This window comes from Artemia sp. Qi Xiang Cuo, chromosome 10 (genome assembly GCF_049724085.1).
Source record: "Artemia sp. Qi Xiang Cuo chromosome 10, ASM4972408v1, whole genome shotgun sequence".
NCBI lineage: Eukaryota > Metazoa > Arthropoda > Branchiopoda > Anostraca > Artemiidae > Artemia > Artemia sp. Qi Xiang Cuo.
In genome coordinates, this window is record NC_142803.1 from 42,951,973 (window position 1) to 42,971,975 (window position 20,003).

The following is a 20,003-nucleotide window of genomic DNA, read 5'->3' on the forward strand; positions in this document are numbered from 1 at the left end:
CTGTCCATGGTTCTTTGCATCCTCACGGAAAATTCTTATAGAGATTTCACTTCATAAAAGAAGGGGGAAAATGACTCATCAAATCAAAGACCTATCTGTATTCTCTGGCACCTGTAAAAAATGTTTTTTTAAACGAATGCATAACGATTTAAATTGGTAAATCAAAAAGAATAAATTTCAAAAGAACCATAATGTGAGCAAAAAGGGCTGTCTGCAGATTTGGTGATTCTAAATTGGTTTATTTGATTAATAAGGCATTTACTTGGAGTAAATATTCTCCTTGGATCCACAACTATATATATATATATATATATATATATATATATATATATATATATATATATATATATATATATTTAAACTATCTCTAATTAATATCTCTAACTATCTCTTTGGAGTGTAAACGGATATACTTATGACGGTTTTTCTCACAAACTCTTGCTCTTCCCTGCCTGGGTTCTGGTAAAAATAATCTACACGGTTGTAGAAAATAACTGGCATGTATTCTTCCGAAGGTCACTTGACAAAACACATCTATAAACTCCGAAACTAAGACTTTCAACTCAGACTCTGAAAATGGACTAAAATAAAATCACAACTTTTGTGCTTAGAACTTTTGTAGAGGTGAACCCTGGATTGACCCTGGCCAATCTTATAAATAAAAGCTACAAAGTGCAAGGCATTTTGAATATAAATAACTATCATTGGCCAGTTCCAGAAAGACAAAAATAGAATTTATCTTTAAAGTTTACTTTTTGCAAAACCATTACCTTAGCGACGAGATTTTAACTTATCATTGAAAATTATATTATAGGCAAATTTAAGCAAATGTAATTACGGAAAGGAAAACGAGCTCATTTTTCTGAAGAAAGAAAAGAAACAGCAGTGGAACCCCGAATGTGAACAATTAACAGTTTTGAGGCTTTGTCAGTGGCAGTTCTGGCCTCTTTTCCGCCCGGGGCAAAATCTTGATCAACAAACCCCATCCCTGCCACCCAAATATTAACAAAAATTGCATTTTTTACCAAAAATTTCACTTATTAACAAATTTTTCATTTATTTAAATTTGACTTTATTATTTTTTATCGGAAAAGATGTTGGAAAACTGAAAATTTCGAATTGCCTATAGTTATTGCCAACTATGGCCTCTAATTTGTTTTAATAAAAATTAATTTTTCAACAATTAAAAAATGAGCATAAAGTTTGATACTTTCGGAGACCACACTGTCTTTTTATGACCATCAAATAAAAATTCAAAATAGGGATAAAATCCTATTTAATAGACAGTACTAGAAACAAAATATTTACGTCAGAAATTATTAATACAGGAAAACTTTTGGGATAAGTTATTGACGCTAGAGCCCAGAATTTTGGTTGGGAAATAAAGTATAAAAGAAAGAGATGGGAGTGGCTCAAAGTGTGGGTGAAGGGGTGACTCACGCCCCTGGTTATTTAAAAGTCATATGATTCGTTTATTTTGACCTCGTTGAGGTTCCGTGTGCTCAATTCTGAGAAAGTCTAAGTTGTATTTCCTTCTCCTAGAAAGACTCATGCATTTTTGAACTTCGCAGTAAAGGAATAGCTGATTCTGACAAAACTTAGCTCTAGACGGAGATACCAAAACCAAATTTGCATTTAAACAGAATAGAGTCTTTTACTTTATCGTTTAATTGAATTTTTTTACTTTGGTTTTTAAATGGATTCGTTTAAATTAAACCAGGTCAAAAGGGACTGAAGTGGTAGCAACTCATACTTTAAAAACATGTTTATGCTTGCGCATGATTTGTTTTTGTTTGATTGTTCAGAGCTAGACCTACTTTTTATGAATTCATTTAAGTCGTTTATTTTGCCCTTATCCAGTTCTTAGCCGCTGAATACAGTCAGAGACAGTCCACATTGTATTTTCCTTCTCCGGAAAAGAATTTGGGATTTTCTGACTTCTCAGTAGAAAAATGATTGATTTTAGCACTATTTAGCTTCACTCATAGATACCGAAAATCAAATTTATTTGTAAATAGCAAAGAGTCGATTTATTTTATAGTTTATTTCTTATTTTTAGTATTTTTGGATTTAAACATAGTCCTTTGAATTAAATAAGGTTTAAAGGGAATAGACTAGTACCTTAGCAACTCATCTTCAAAACATTTTGTGCTCGCATGTGATTTATTTCTATTTGATGTTTCAGCAGTTTGGGAATAGTCAACTGAAGCCTGACAAGATTATAGGAACAAACAAAAAGCAAGAGACAGGGTTACGTGCATGGAGTGTCGGTCAAACTTCGACCACGTGTGGGAAAGAAGGTAAGAAATGTCTAAGCACGATGAAAAGTAATTAGAGTTGAAAGTAAAGAAGCCTGCGAGACCCTTACAAAACAAACGCATATGGGACTTTGAAAAAAAATACTCCATTACAATAAGAGTTAGAGACAGGCACAACGCTTGAGAAGAAAAGGTAAGATTTGACTGTGTACCCATAATTTTTTCCACAGGACAGGAGTGCTTGTGAAGATGGTGGAATACCTCATTCAAGTTGGGAGGTAAGTTTTTGTCTTGGACGAAATTAATGAGCAGTGTTAAAAGTTACAACGAACAGAAATTAGATAAGAAAATATCCCAAATGTTTGCCTTTGGCTCTTAACGGCAATTTTTGATGCCGTGCCATGAAGCGACATAAATGATGAAAAGGGGTCAATACAGGGCAAGGCGTTTCCGATAAGAGACCCAGTGTTACTAAGCTGGAATATATTATATTATTAGTACTGGTTCCAATAACAGTGTTACATTTCAAGACCACACTGGCAATACATGATGCACGAAACAAAGAAAAAAGGATATAATAAATGAAAAATCAAATTAAATAGGTGAGAAAAAATAAGGATTTTGTCAGACAGTAGCAAAATATGAAGATGAAAAACAAGCAAATATTTCGACAAGGACCTCCACTGAGTTGTCCTCAGTGTTCGTAAGAAAACAAAAAAATCAAAATCTAACCTTTTGAAGTGAACTCCACAAGAAGAGAAAAGATACTGAATCAAAAATCCAGCCAGAAATAAATGAAAGATAATTCACCAGTTCTATTTGATAAGTATTTTTTGCTTTGCAATTCAGTTTTCCTTTCTGCAACCTCAATTTTCATTAGCTTTCCGGACAGGTTGTCTGTGATTAGACTGGGTGAAAATGCCATTTTTCGTTATAAAACTCACCCTAAATCACTAGAGAGTTTTATCACGGACTCTAATTCTTGATTAGAAGCCAACGCATCATCAGACCCAAATTTGATATAGTGTGATCTGCGACTCTTCTCCTATGGGTACTTTTTCATATAAAAATTTTTGGACACAGCCCTTGTAATAAAAGAAGCTTTGGGTAACCTAACTGGTTAGTAAGAAAGAACAAAGTTTCAAATATGTGGGAGATTATAATTTTATCTGTGAAGCATTAGGATGGAAAAATAAGAACAGTATTCGTCGTTATATTTTTGGCTCATAAGACTTCAGTAGCACCTAATGGCTAACAGAAAAGTATGTTGGATAGAAAACGTCGTATACGGATTTTCTACGGAAAACTTCGGATGTTCAATGAATAACAAAAAAGAGCTAGTGGAAACACTGATCTCTAAGCACCAGAAATATTTCAAAATTTGTTCATGCTTTCGACGTGCCGAGGTCATTGTAATCTTGTAAAAGGTGAATTTTGGCTATGTAAATAGAATGTTAGGAATAAATTTGTTTGTCAAGCACGACCCTGTGAAAGCCATCTCAGCTCTCTATCACTCAAGGCTGCCACACCAAAACTTCCATACCTGTAGTGCTTGAAGAAGAATTAAATCTACCAATTTGTTGTTGCTTTTTTAAGTGATAAAATAAATGAGCTCTTCAAAAGTAATGGTAAAATTCTATACAAGGTTAATTCTAGACAATTCTAGGTGAATAGATCAGAAAAACGAAACTTTTAGGGATGGATCTACAGAGTAAAACATGTCCTAGCAAGGTATTCTGAAGTAGGCTACTGACCTCCATTCCTCTCTCTAGAGGGAACTGACCTAGGCCCTATGAAAACATTTGTGTTACAAGAATGAAACCTTTCAGAATGGATCTTCTGCTTAAATGATGTAGGCTAGGCCTACAAGAAAATTATTTTCAGCCTCACAACTTAGCTCAATCTGAATTTATGAATTTTCAAAAATCTGCAAATAAACTTCCTAAACTATGGAAAAACCCATTGATATGACTTAAAATTTGGTAAATATTTACCAAATTATATTACTGAGTTACAACTAAAGTGAATATACCACTGAATGCCTTTTTGTATTCTCTTTACAAATATAATAGCCTAATCATTTTTGCAGAAATGAATTTTATCCCCCACCCCTATAGGCTATATACCAATTCAGAGTATATATTTGCACATTAGGGGGGGGGGGGAAAAGTTTAAACTTACCTCTCATTTATATCAGAAATAAAATTACCCCACCCCCCCCCCTTATGTGCAAATATATACCCTGAATTGACATATATAGGGGTGGGGGCTAAAATTCATTTCCAACAAAAATGATTATTATATTTGTAAGAGCATAAAAAAAGGCATCAAGTGGTATATTCACTTTAGTTGTAACTCAATAATATGATTTGGTAAATATTTACCTAAAATTTTACTCAGATAACAGAAATTGTATTTTCAAAAGTAGGTTAAAACCAGAGAAAAGGAAACTGCTAGCCTATAGCCTAATTTTGTTTTGTCAAAATTACAATAGGTGACTTGTCAAGTAGGCAAATTTCCAAGACTAAGAAATCACAAGAGGGTTAACATTATAGCTTGTCAATACCTTCCTGGAGTATGTATTTGGCCCTGGATTCATTAACCTACTGAAAATTTCATTTTTCCTAACCTAACCCCTTTCCAAGCTAGCCAAAAGTGGGCTAGCCTGTCCAGAATTTAACCAAAGTACTAGGCTGTCTAGGCAATGAGGCAGAAAAGACAAAGCTGACTTACAATTACAATAGTAACCATGTGGGTAAATTTATACATATTCAAATTATTTAGCTAGGAAGGAATTGAATACATCACTTCCTACTGGCTTTTTTATGCTCTTTCCAGATTCATTAGCCTAATCAGTGTTGGTGCAAATTTTGGCAAGTTTATGTTTTTGACCTAAAAAAAATGGTGAATATACCATTCAATGCCTTTTTTTGCTCTCTTTGAATATGATAATCACTTTACTCATAAATTCAATTTAAACCCCTTTATAGAGCACTTAAAAATGATAAATTTTTTCTTATTTTAGATATTGCTTACATACTTTGGCACTATCATTTGGCATCTGACCAGTGTACAATAGTTCAATTTTAGGCCAGATTAGCTTTGGTAGGCTGTATATTATAACATTGTGAGTGCAGATATATATCGACTTTGATGCTGGTTTTAATGATTGCAAATATAATTTTAATGGACTTTTTACCTAGATTATGGATTGATTTTAACTATATTTTGGACCAAGACTATTTTTGAGCTGAGCTAAGCAAAATTAGCAAAGTTATAGTTAGTCATGTAGTGGAATTTTCTCCTGTAAATATTCTTAAAGATGCTAAAATTGATTTATGGGCAGAAATATCCCTAGTAGCAAACCTCTACCAAGGAGACAAGGAGATCAAGCCTCTACTTGGCATGTGGAAGACATGATTGGTTTGCTTTGGATGTCTGAAAATGATGAGTTAACAGTGCTGACACATAATTATTTCACCCCCTGAAGTGCTTATATTTTCTGCTGTTGCTTATCACAAACTTCACTTCCAAAATTTGTGCTTTGGATTGTAACCTTTAACTTCATCAAAGAAAATGTAACAGCAAAATACTTCTTCAATATAAGGATGAAACCCAAATTGGTTCAAGTCTTTTACAGTTTATTCAATAATATATTGGAGCAGAACACATTAAAAGATCTTACTAATATTGCAAGCAATAGTGATGGGCCTATATGAACTACAATAAAAAGGGTATTTTTGACATTTAAAAGTAGAAGTTACCATTCCACAAAGGAAGGAATAAGGCATAATTAACAAAAATAAACAGAACTGAAAAGTTGCTGGAGCTTAATGACTAGTGCTGCATAATATCAATGTAAATGATGAGCACTAATCCCATCAAGATCACTTGATTTAGACATAAGTTTAAGCATACAATTTAGTTACTTTTAGTTGATACAGGAACACTGCAACATTACAAAATAGGTGGCAAAAATATAAAAAACTTAGCTAAATTATGTGAATATGAATGAATTTCCCAGTAGCAAACAATTTAGTCAGTCTATTTCATCTTCTTTTTCTTTCTTCTTAAAAACAGCATCCATAATCCAAAATAGACTCCTTTTGGCATCTAACAGGTTTTCTTCTGATGTTTTCATCACCAATACTTGCTGATGTAAACAAAAAGGTTTTTTTTATCCTTTTATTTCATTTGTCCATAACCAGTGCAATCTTGATATCTACCAGAACACTTCTCATTTTTGTGTGAGAGATTATCATCCGTCTGGTTAACAGGTAATAAATGCAATCAAAAAACACAAAAAAAGAAGAAAATTGGATGGCTTATGGGAACTCACACAATCTTCCTGGTCTCAGCAGTTTAAGGCCTTTAGACTGGCCTGTACCAACGCAGAACTTCCTACTTGCTCTCTTCTGAACCTGAGAACTCAATCAATAAATCATCTCAAACAATATACCACTTCCTTCTTTTATTCATTGGATTCAATGCTGGATTTTGTAGATGCTCAAATTCAACCTTGCCAGAGTTTTCACCTGATGGGCAGAATATTTGTCACTCCTCTCTCTCTTTTATTTGGTCTGTTCTGCATAAGTTTGTCCTAATGGTTCCACTTCTGTCTCTAAAAAACCTTGCATTGATTGCATAGGCTCTCATGTACAGTGGGGTACATAGTCTTGCTGGAACCAGCTTGCAGATCAGGCTTGTTCTCAGAGGGTGAGATGCTCAATGGTCTGCTGGAATCGTTGGCAGGCCAAGAGCTTAGGGTTGGACAGTGTGTCCTGTTATACAGGTAAGTAACTGTTCAGGCATGTTTTGGCTTGTTGACTTCAATTCCACTGCAACAGGATACTCAACAAGCCAAAACATGCCTGAACAGTTACTTACCTGTATAACAGGACACACTGTCCAACCCTAAGCTCTTGGCCTGCCAACGATTCCAGCAGACCATTGAGCATCTCACCCTCTGAGAACAAGCCTGATCTGCAAGCTGGTTCCAGCAAGACTATGTACCCCACTGTACATGAGAGCCTATGCAATCAATGCAAGGTGTTTTAGAGACAGAAGTGGAACCATTAGGACAAACTTATGCAGAACAGACCAAATAAAAGAGAGAGAGGAGTGACAAATATTCTGCCCATCAGGTGAAAACTCTGGCAAGGTTGAATTTGAGCATCGACAAAATCCAGCATTGAATCCAATGAATAAAAGAAGGAAGTTGTATATTGTTTGAGATGATTTATTGATTGAGTTCTCAGGTTCAGAAGAGAGCAAGTAGGAAGTTCTGCGTTGGTACAGGCCAGTCTAAAGGCCTTAAACTGCTGAGACCAGGAAGATTGTGTGAGTTCCCATAAGCCATCCAATTTTCTTCTTTTTTTGTGTTTTTTGATTGCATTTATTACCTGTTAGCCAGACAGATGATAATCCCTCACACAAAAATGAGAAGTGTTCTGGTAGATATCAAGATTGCACTGGTTATGGACAAATGAAATAAAAGGATAAAAAAACCTTTTTGTTTACATCAGTAAGTATTGGTGATGAAAACATCAGAAGAAAACCTGTTAGATGCCAAAAGGAGTCTATTTTGGATTATGGATGCTGTTTTTAAGAAGAAAGAAAAAGAAGATGAAATAGACTGACTAAATTGTTATCTAAAAAGTCTTTTTTAGGTTTGCTTCTTTTTTCTATGTGCTTGAGTCTAATATATTTATCTACAAACCCAGTTGACATAAGACTAAAGATTCATCACAGTAACACAAGATTCTTAAAAAAATGGAGGAATATAATATTAAGGCTATATCTGGGACCATGAGAAGGAAGGAGGGTGAATTGTCACAAATACAACTAAGCTACTAGCCTAGCCTATATTACAAAATAGCATAAAATAAGGAATCAAATAGTTCTACTCTTTTTTTATAGTGTTCCTTAAGAAGACCTAAACTCATGAGGAGGACACTCCCCCACAACCCTCAGGGAAAGGGTTTTAAGTTATGTCCTGGGGGCATATAAGGTTTTTACAGAAGGCGTTGTCGTAGAAACTTCAAAACAGGCTCATTCGATTGGAAATTAAAGGACTAGTGCCCTTTTAAATAGTCGAAAGTGATTGGAGGGCAACTAGCCCCCCCCACGCCCATCATTTCCCCACACTCATCCAATTAAACTTTTGAAATAGCTATTTTGTTCAGTATAGTTGATTTACAGATAGAAAATTTGTTTTTGTGGATGACATTCCCCCAAAACCCTCAGGGCAAGAGTTTTAAGTTATGACCTGGGGGTATATAAGGTTTTTATAGAAGGTGTTGTCGTAGAAATTTCAAAACAGGCACATTCAATTGGAAATTCAAAGGGCTTGTGCACTTTTTAATAGTCGAAAGTGATTGGAGAGCAACTATCCCCCCCCCCACGCCCCAACTACCCCCAAACAAATAACATCAAAATTTTTAGATATTTATTTTGTTCAGCATAGCTGATTTCCAGATAGAAGTTTTTGAAGAGGAAAATCCCCCACAACCCTCAGGGCAAGGGTTTTACGTTAGGCCCTGGGGGCATATAAGGTTTTTATAGAAGGCGGTGTCGTAGAAACTTCAAAAAAGGCTCATTCGATTGTAAATTCCGAGGGCTAGTGCCCTGTGTAATAGTCAAAAGTGATTTGAGGGCAACTAACCCCCCTCTCACGCCACGTTTTCCCAAACACATCCAATCAAGATTTTAAGACAGCCATTTTATTAAACGTAGTTGTTAATTTATGGAAATTAGGTCTTTGAGGATTACAACTCCTCCAAAGCCCTCAGGGCAAGAGTTGTAATTTAAGGATTCTTCGAATCCTTCATATTATTTCTTATGAAAGGGATGCTTGTATAAACTTTAGAGACGGCTCATTTGATTGAAAATTGAAAGTTCTTGTTCACTTTTTAAGAGTCAAAAGAGATTGAAGGGCAACTAGCCCCTCTCCCTCCTCCACTCCCTAAATGCATCAGATAAAAATTTTGAGATAGACATTTGCTTAAAATAGTTCAAAATTCTGATAATAAAAAACTCCGGTGTCAACACAGCCCACCAGGGCCCAAGGGTAGGCGTTGTAAGTTGTGCCCTGGGGTATAACTTTTTAAGAGGGGTTTATAACTTATGGGAAGGGGTTTTGTATGGGAGGAACACATAGGAAATCTATTATAATTATCCAATTTTAAGGTTAAAATACATACTCTGTGATAGATGCAAAATGACTTTGGCACACAAATTCTTATTAAGGTCAATTCCAAACAGTCGTGATCCCTTTGTGTCAGCAAGTGAAATGGTCTAAACTCCCTTATTGGAGCTATTTTTTCAATCCATTCATTGTTGTCAATCGCTGTCCACAAGTTATGCAAGCTATCTATTGTTCATATATAAGGTTTTTATCAAAGAAGTAATCGTATAGACTTTGAAAAAAAGCCTCATACGATTTAAATTGAAAGTTCTAGATCCGTTTTTTAAAGTCAAGAATAATCGAACAGTAAGCACCTTCGTCCATGCCATAAAAACTTGGAACTTTTTGCAATCTAAAACGAAAAAAAAATAAAAAAAAAACTTTCCGAAAAATAAGTTTTTCAAATAAAAGTAAAGGCCATTTTAAACTTAAGCTCCGTATATACAAATACATTTTAAAATTTAAACACAAAACGACCAGAAATGACTATTAAAGAATAAATGAAACACAAAAAGGAACAGGAATTAAATAAGCAATCATAGCAAAAAACATACAACTAGTAATAATATAAATGAATAAATAGATCTTAAAGCGAGTAATGCTTAGATTGAATATGAAAATCAAGCTTAAAACGGAATTACTTTTCTTCCAGGGTCCCTAGTATGTCAACTTCACCACACTTTCTAACCCATCTTCAGGGGTTCCAGGTTCCTTGCATATCAGTCATAGTATTTGCTTTAGGCCTCTTGAGTGTTCTTCCTCTTTTGTACAAATCTGTCAGAATGGAGAATTCTGGGTTGAAAGGATTCTGTGATGCTAGGTAGAAATGATCTTAATTGGTGTTTCAACACTATCTTAGCAGGGGAACATTCATCAATGGTGTATGTCAATACTCCAAGAGCACCAGGTATGGATCACTCTTGCTCTCATCCTCTTGCATCAGTAGTCTTTTTGCTGTCTGAACAGGCTTTTCCCTTATGCTGTTTGGTTGAGGATTGTTTGGGCTCAAGGTTGAATGGCTGATTCCCCAGTTAACCATTAAGTGCTCAAATTCCTTTACACTAAACTTGGGGCCATTGTTGGTTGTGATTCACCCATGCTGGACAAAATGAGATTTCAGCTTGTTATTAAGGTGCTATGACATGGTGTTGGTCAGGTAATCCACCTTGAAGAATCTACATATGAAGTCAACAGAAATCACATAGTCTTGTCTGTTTACATGGAACAGGTCTCTGCCTACATGCTGGAAAGGGTAGTTCAGTATTTTGCTTGCAGTCATTAGCTCCTTCTATTGGTTGGGGGCAAACTTTGCACATATCTTGCTTTGGCTGACCAATCTTTCAATGTCTTGTGTGATACCTGGTCAGAATGTAGACATCTTGGCCCTCTCATTGGTCTTCCCTGCTCCTAGACAAGAAGCATGTAGTTGGCCTGCCCTCAGGCATCTTGGAATGACTGTTTGCTCCCCTTTCATGACAGGTCTGTTGAGTTCAGCCAATTTGGTAATTCCAGAATTATCCAAGTGGTCTGCCCACTTTTATGATTTGCATCAGGGAGTTCAATACTGTGTTGAGTTCAATACTGTGTCTTTTGTCATTTCAAGATGTATCTGGTTTAGGCTTTGGCTTGCTATGGCTTGAAGGACTGAGTGGACCAGAGCGTCCATATCTATATCTGCAATGTGCATGCAAGATAGGGCATCCCCCACAGAAATAGTCTATACAGGTATGTACCTCAGCTTTATATTTTATGGCTGAACAGCTAAAATTCACTATAACAGCTGAAGGTCACTATAGCTTTGAAGGTGATTTTAGTATGGACTAAGATCAACTCAAGAGGTTTCTGGTCTGTGGAAACATAGATATTTCTCCTGAATGGAGACATTCTTTTTGTTTCTTTGTTACTGGAATTCCATTCAAATTTATACTGTTTGGACAGGTGTCCAAGTGGCTGTCCATTTTGACATAGACAGGATGGAGATGTATCTGAAAATGTAGTTGTAAATTCCTAATAATATATACAGTTCTTCTTGGCTTCATGGTGCAGGCATGTAATCTAATGCCTTTGTTTTCTTTGGATCAGGGGTGTTGCTGCTTGTTGTCAATCTTTGTTAAAAGTAGGCTATGCAAATAGCATTGAAAACATATTTTTCTCTATTGAACTGTACACCATTGTTTCTTGCAGCTTGTAGTACTGCCCTCATATTTAGCATCATTATGACCATTTCCTGCTATGTCAGCAATGATCAACCCAAGATCTAGTTTTACAAGAACCTCTTCCATTCTGTGCTTGTATCTATCCTGTTCTGAAATCAGTCCAAAAGGGCATTGCTTCCATTACCATCTTATAAATATAACTTCTGCTGTTGCTACAATCCTGGAAAGAGTGGTAAATGACTCTGTCATGAAGAATCTCAAGCTTAATGGGATACTATTGCCCAGCCAACATGGTTTTCAACCAGGAAAGTCTGTAGAAACAAATCTGCTGGAGACTTATGATGTTATAACAGACCAGATTGATCAGGGCTTACCTATGGCTGTGGATGTCTTGCTGCTTGACCTTGCGAAAGCATTTGACAAGTTCCACATCTAAACTTGAACATAAAACTTATCTCATGTGGAATTAATGCAGACCTTGTGGGCTGGATCTCAGGCTATCTTACAGATTCATTAAAAAAACTTTTTCCACAAAATAAGTTTTTCAAAGAAAAGTAAAGAACTCCATTAAACAAAAAATGAGCAAAAATAAAATCAAATAATCTACCTACTGTGAAACTACCACAAATCAATAAATAAATGAAGCCCAAAACCAACAGAAATTACAATAAATAACCAAGTCAAACTCAAAACGAGCACAAAGTAACAGAAGTTGGACTCAAAACCCCTATGCCTTCCCAAGGCCGGATCATAATTTGCACTTTACTGAAAAAAATATAAATGTTTTTACTTTTATAACTTTAATAAATCCAACAATATTAACATTTGATTACTAAATATCAGTATATGTATATTAAACTGACAATGCACATTCACCCTTGCCCCGAGGGTTGTGGGGGGGATGGGTTGTCATCCTTAAAGACCTAATTTCCAAAACTTTCATCTACATTGAATAAAATGGCTATCTAAAAGTTTTTGATTGGATGTGTTTGGAGAAAAGGCAGGCGTGAGAGGGGGTTAGTTGCCGTCAAATCACTTTCGACTATTAAAAAGGGCACTAGCCCTTTGAGTTTCCAATCGAATGAGCCCTTTTTCAAGTTTTTACGACAAAAATTTAAATAAAAATCTTATATCCCTCCGGGGCATAACTTACAACCCTTGCCCTGAAGACTGTGGGGGGAGTATCCTGCTCTAAGGTATAATTTCCTGAACTTTAAACTGCTTTGAACAAAACGGCTGTCTAAAAATTTGGATTGGATATGTTTGGGAAAATGGTGGGCGTGGAAGGGGTGTTAGTTGCCTTCCAATCACTTTTGACTATTAAAAATGGCACTAATCATTTCAATTTCCAATCAAATGAGCCCTTTTTTAAGTTTCTCCAATGACGCGTTCTATAAAAACCTTATATGTCCCCAGGGTATAACTTATAAACCCTTGCACTGAGGGTTGTGGGGGAGTGTCCTCCTCAAAATCATAATTTCTATCTGGAAATCCACAACACTGAAAAAAATGGCTATAAAAAATTTTTGATTGGATGTGTTACGGGAAAAGGTGGGCGAGAGAGGGGGGCTAGTTGTCCTCAAATCACTTTCATCTATTAAGAAGGGCACTAGACCTTTGAATTTCCAATCGAATGAGCCCTTTTTCAAGTTTCTACAACAAGGATTTCAATAAAAACTTATATGCCCCCAGTGCATAGCTTATAACCCTTGCCCTGAAGACTGTGGGGGGAGTGTTCTGCTCAAAGGTATAATTTCGTGAACTTTAACTGTGTGGAACAAATGGTTATCTCAAAATTTTGATTGGATGTGTTTGGGGAAATGGTGGGCGTGGAAGGGTGTTAGTTGCCTTGCAATTACTTTTGACAATTAAGAAGGGCACTAGCCATTTCAATTTCTAATTGAATGAGCCCTTTTTGAAGTTTTTACAACAACACGTTCTATTAAAACTTTATATGCCCCCAGGGCATAACTTACAACCCTTGTCCTGAGGGCTGTGTGAAGGGTTGTTATTCTCAAAGACCTAATTTACAGAACTTAAAACTATGTTGAATAAAATGGCTATCTCAAAATTTTGATTGGATGTGTTCTGGGAAAAAGTGGGCATGGGAGGGGGGTTAGTTGCCCTCCAGTCACTTTCCACTATTAAAAAGGTTACTAGCCCTTTGAATTTCTAATCAAATGAGCCTTTTTTGAAGTTTCTATGACAACGCCCTCTATAAAAACCTTATATGCCCCCAGGGCATAACTTACAACCCTTGCCCTCCTCTATTTTTTTGAGGAGTGTCCTCCTAAAAAACATAATTTCTATCAGGAAATCAACTATGCTGAACAAAATGGCTATCTATCCATTATTATAGTTTATGTTTTGGGATAATGAGGGTGTGTAAGGGGGGTTATTTTCCTTCGAATCACTTTTGACTATTAAAAAGTGCACTAGCCCTTTGAATTTCTAATCGAATGAGCCTTTTTGAAGTTTCTACGACAACGCCTTCTATAAAAACCTTATATGCCCTCAGGGCATAACTTACAACCCTTGCCCTGAAGGCTGTGGGGGAGTGTCCTCCTCAAAAACAAAATTTCTATCTGGAAATCCACTATGCTGAACAAAATGGCTATCTCAAAATTTTGATTAGATGTGTTTCGGGAAAATGGTGGGCGTGGAAGGGGTATTAGTTGCCTTCCAATCTCTTCTGACTATGAAAAAGAGCACTGGCCACTCCAATTTCCGATTGAATGAGCTCTTTTCGAAGTTTCTATGACAACTTCTTTGATACGAAGTGCCCGGCTCTAAGGGAAAAAAATAATAAATAATACAGTGTGCCAACATCGTTCTCATATGCCCTCAGGGCATAACTTACAACCCTTGCCCTAAGGGTTGTTGGGGAGTGTCTTCCTCAAAAATATATTTTATATCTTTAAATGAACTACGCTGAACAAAAGTACGATCTAAAAATTTTTGTTGGATGTGTTTGGGGGAATGATGGGCGTGGGGGGGGGCTAGTTGCCCTCCAATCACTTTCGACTATTAAAAAGGGCACTAGCCCTTTGATTTTCCAATGGAATGAGCCTTTTTTGAAGTTTCTACTACAACGCCTTCTATAAAAACCTTATATGCCCCCAGGGCATAACTTACAACCATTGCCCTGAAGGCTGTGGGTAGTGTATCCTTCTCAAAAACATAATTTCTCTCTGGAAATCAAATATGCTGAATAAAATGGCTATCTCAAAATTTGGTTGGATGTGTTTTGGGAAATGGTGGGCGTGCAAGGGGTGTTAGTTGCCTTCCAACCTCTTTTGACTATTAAAAAGAGCACTGGCCACTCCAATTTCCGATTGAATGAGCTCTTTTCGAAGTTTCTACGACAACTTCCTTGATACGAAGTGCCCTGCTCTAAAGGAAAAAAATAATAAATGATACATTGTGCCAATATTGTTCTTATATGCCCTCAGGGCATAACTTAAAACCCTTGCCCCGAGGGTTGTGGGGGTGTCCTCCTCAAAAATATATTTTCTATCTGGAAATCAACTATGCTGAACAAAATGGCTATCTCAAAATTTTGATTGGATGTGTTTGGGGGAATGATGGACGTGGGGGGGGGGCTAGTTGCCCTCCAGTCACTTTCGACTCTTAAAAAGGCCACTAGCCCTTTGAAATTCCAATCTAATGAGCCTTTTTTAAAGTTTCTACAACAATGCCTTCTATAAAAACCTCATATGCCCCCAGGGCATAACTTAAACCCCTTGCCCCTAAGGTTGTGGGGGAAAAACTCCTCAAAAACATATTTTGTAGCTTGAAATCCACTATGCTGAACAAAATGGCTATCTCAAAATTTGGATTGGATGTATTTGGGGGAATGATGGGTGTTGGGGCTGGCTAGTTGCCCTCCAATCACTTTTGACTATTAACAGGGGCTTTAGCCCTTTGAATTTCAAATTGAATGAGCCTTTTTTGAAGTTTCTACAACAACGCCTTCTATAAAAACCTTATATGCCCCCAGGGCATAACTTAAAACCCTTGCCCTGAGGGTTGTGGGGGAGTGTCCTCCTCAAAAACATATTTTCTATTGATTGGATTTTTTTGGGGGACTGATGGGCGTGGGGGGGTCTAGTTGCCCTCCAATCACTTTCGACTATTAAAAAGGGCACGAGCCACTCCAATTTCCAATCGAATGAGCCCTTTTCGAAGTTTCTACGACAACTCCTTTGATACGAAGTGCTCGGGTATGGAGGAAAAAAAACATTGTGCCCACATCGTTCTTTAATTAGGCAGCGCTATCGCGCTGCCTATGATAGAACACAGAGAGTGAGGCTTTTTACTAGCGAAAAAGCCTCAGTTACCTGTAAGCATTCATGCAGAGAGGTTTGTCTTGCCTAGTGAAATGAATGTGTATTAGCCACGCCCCATGCCAAAGCTAAACAGAAATGCTATACAAAAGTAAAAGGATTCTTTATATTCGAAGGACTAAGGAAAGCTGTTTTTTTTTTTTTTTTTTTTTTTAGAGAAACTACATTTTACAAAAGTGGGTCCTGGTTTTATTAAGAAAACGGTTTTATTACATTGTTTTAACTAGTATTGTAGACATGGATAAAGTGATTGATCTTGGTGTGAGTATATGCTTGTGAATGTTAAAAGAGAAAAATTCTCTTGTGTGTTGATTGAGGTGATTGTTGGTATATGAAAGGAAGCGTGATGAATCATAGAGTATGAGTGTTGAATTCCTTTAAGTTCCCTGTAAAAAAATGTATTACCTTTAGAATGTTGATTAATTGTTTAGTAGGGGTGGGGGAGGAGAGGAGGATTCAGAGGGTATAATTTCTCCAAGGAAGTGTATTAGTGTCTAAGTAGTTGAAGTGTTCCTTTTTTTGGGTCATCCCAAACACGCTAATATGCGTCGGGACCTATTTTGATATTGTTGGTATTATATGCAGTTTTGTTTTGCGAGCATTATATGGAGATTTGTATGTTTTTTTTGTGACCCATTTGTTAATAAAAAATAAAAAAAATTGCATATCAAACCGTTTAAAGTTAACCTGCAATGACATTCGGGGCACACTCTCCTAGTCATTCTTCGGTTTAGGATAAAATGAAGTTTAGTCTCTAATTAATTCCAAATATAATGCTTTTTTTCACACTTGTTCAAAAACTGGGATTTAATCCTTTTAAAAGTACAAAATAGGTCTTAACAGGTCAGAGATTGAATAGCAACTGACGAAGTCAGGAAGTGAAGTCATCTCCCTTATCATCTCTCAAATCAATTCCTTCTTAAACCAATTTCATGCCCCAGGATAGTCCCTTCTCAGGCACGTCTGATGTGTCTTGCCAAACCAATTTCGTTTCAAAAACAACTGATTTCAGTTGCCAAGCTACAGTATTCAAGACCTGTAACTTAACAGAATACAAGGTCAATGACAAAATTATTGGTAAAAATCCAGTGATGTCTGGTTCAACTAAGATAAAAAGACAAATTTGTGTCTTTAAAGGATTAGACTGTCTTGGTTTTAATCCCCTCTCCAGCACAAGCTGTCATTCTGAAATTGTAGAAACGGAAGTGAGTGCAAAGCTAGTGATAAATAACTCAGGAAACAAGTTAATGCTAATATAGGTATATTCAATTATGCCTGGAGAAGGGTTTGCAAGAAAGACGAGTCGTGTAAATACCTTCATCCTTGCAAGAATTATTGTTTGAAGGATGAATGTAGTGTCCCTGGGTGCAAACTCTTGTATTCCAGGGTTTGTGACAGTTTTAGAAGTAGGCTTTGCTTCAGTGAATGTAGTCAAATCCATTTCAAATATGGGTACACATCTTTTAGAAAGCTCTTAAAAAGTGCCAAAAAAAAAAATTTAAAAACTAATAGTTAGCACCCACTCCTTCTCTCATCAGTTTGGGCCTGTCAAAAAACGATTTGCATCAAACCTTCCCAGCATTACATCGAAGGTGAGTGAGATACAGCAAGCAGTGCAGCTCAACGAAAACAAATTCGCCCCCCCCCCTCCAACAGTGCCAAGAAAACTCTGTAAAAAAACGAGAGTCACCGAGCTGGTCAAGCAACACACCAGCTCCCATCGAAGCATCACCACCAGCTCAGTTCAGGGAATTTAAAACCCCCACCCTATTCTATCGCCACAAAGAAGACTACTGCCATCCAATCGTTCCCAGGCACTTCGGGTTATGGAAGCATCAAACTACGTGACTCTAGTGTAAACCAGTGTTTTATTTTTAACTTATGTCCCTCCAAGCCTTCCTTCTCAACTGCTAAAAATAGTTCCTCAATACCATCCCCTTACCCTCAACATCCTTCTCATAAACTTCAACCTCAAATAACTTCATCCCGAATTAAAAAAAATACCAGTACCCAAATCGTTTTAAATTTCTAACTTTCCAACTTACCAATGCTGAGAGCCTGAGCTCTGACAGATCACTGAAATTGAGGGTATCTCTGAAATTCATAAAATCAATGTTATAGGTGTGAGAGAGGTCAAGTCCCAGAACCCAGATTTGAAATGGGACGCTCACATAAATAATATCCTACGACAAGCAACTCCTCGCTTTCCCTCCTTAAACTCTTAAACAAATTTAGTTGCCCTCAATCATATTTATTACAAGTATACATTTTTTTTTGTGTGTCCCATAATAGAGCATGCTTGTCCTGTGTGGCATCCCGGTCTCTTAATTGAAGCAACACAAAAGATTGAAAACGTCCAAAAGAGAGCTCTAAGAATCATTTTCAAAGCGGGCAAGGTACCATGTTTGCATTTGTTAAGCATTTCAAAACTAGAGACCCTCGAGCGAACAAGAAATAATTTGTGCCTCCGTTTTGGTAAGTCGGCACTTCTGGACCCCTGTACTGCGAACCTTTTCCATGAATACCATGCACATGAGAGAAATTGTCCTCCATGAACTGTGTCCCAGCCTATCCCACCTTATCTCCCATTCCTTGTACTACTTTGTGATACAAAAAATCATTTATCCCTTTTTTAACTAACATAATTAATAGTTTTTAATTTGTATATAACCAATTTATTGTATATAACCAATTTATTGTATTGCCAGTGTATCAAGTGTTTTTTAACTTTTTTATTTTAATTTCACATTCGAACTTATTTTTACTTCAGAATTTTATCTTTTATCTTTTACCCGACCTCAGAATTTTGATCTTTTTATTTGACTTGATTTTGTATGTTTTTTTTTGCTATTGTCGGTTATTTGACTCAAAATGCCAATTCGGCCTTTAAAGGCTAGTAATAGTTCATTTTGTAAATAAATCTTATCTTATCTCTCTTATAATGAAGGAGAATCAATCCCCTCAGAGAGATGTGGAGTCACCAGTGGTGTCCTGCAGGGTAGTGTCTTAGGACCTACCCTATTCAATATCTATATAAATGATATTTTTTAATTGACTGCAAAACATCTAACTATGCTGACGACTCAAAGTTGATTGGTGCAGTCAATCATGAGTCACTACAAGCAGATTTCGACCATAGTCAAAACTGAGCAGCAACATGGCACATGAGCTTAAATATTGACAAATGTATTGTTATTCATTTTGACAAGTCCAACACAGGTTTCAAGTATACTATGGGCAATCCAGCTGTAAATAACATTCAAGAGCTGCAAAGTGTGGATGAAGAAAGGGATACTGGAATCGTTATCGACGATCAGTTTAAATTCCATTCAAACTGCAAGAAGACTGTGTCTCATGCAAACTCTATCCTAGCACTCTTAAAAAAAACTATCGAGTAGGTCTCCTTGTGTTTTTATGAGGTTATACAAGGCCCTTGTGAGACTGGTGATTTTGGAATTTACATAGCATCACCAGGTGGTTGACGTAAATCTTCTGGAAGGGTTCAAAGGAGAGCCACAAAGGCAGTATCTAAGATGAGAGACAAGCCTTATGATGAAAGTTTGAAGAGCTGAAGTTATCTAAACTGATTTACCGATGACGAAGAGCTGTTATGCTTATGACATATAAGCTACTTCACAAGAAATAACTCCTATTCATATGTCAGTTTCCCAAAATATTGGCACTGACAGGAGGGGACATTCAAAGGAGCTGTTCAAGCCATCTGTCAAAACTCGACGCCAACAACAGTTTTTCTCCTGCCGTGTAGTAAACTGCTTGAATGGCCCCTCAAATACAACAGTCTCAGCTCCCAATGATGAAATTTCAAGAAGTTGTTATATGTCGAATGGACTGGTGTTCCCTTGAAGTTCCAGTGGGATACATTTGATGTTTAATCATTCATATTATGAAGTATGGAGCAATTAACAGATCAACTACTACTACTACTAACAACGTACCGCAGCACCAAGCCGCCTAAGGCCAACACAGCTACGCACGCTCCTCCTCCATCCCAATCTATTCAAAGCCTCCCTTTTTAACCCGTCCATGAAGTACCCAT

General features: G+C 36.7%; 1 protein-coding gene across 1 annotated transcript in view; it reads left to right on the forward strand.

The window, feature by feature from the left end:
• The first annotated feature begins 3,586 nt into the window (after window positions 1-3,586).
• Window positions 3,587-20,003, forward strand: part of LOC148947785 (nucleolar protein 9) — a 57,696-nt gene continuing 41,279 nt past the window's right edge. Inside the window, exon 1 of the mRNA XM_089096236.1 lies at window positions 3,587-3,685. The gene's annotated coding sequence lies outside the window, so the exon portion shown is untranslated. The remainder of the gene's footprint in view (window positions 3,686-20,003) is intronic.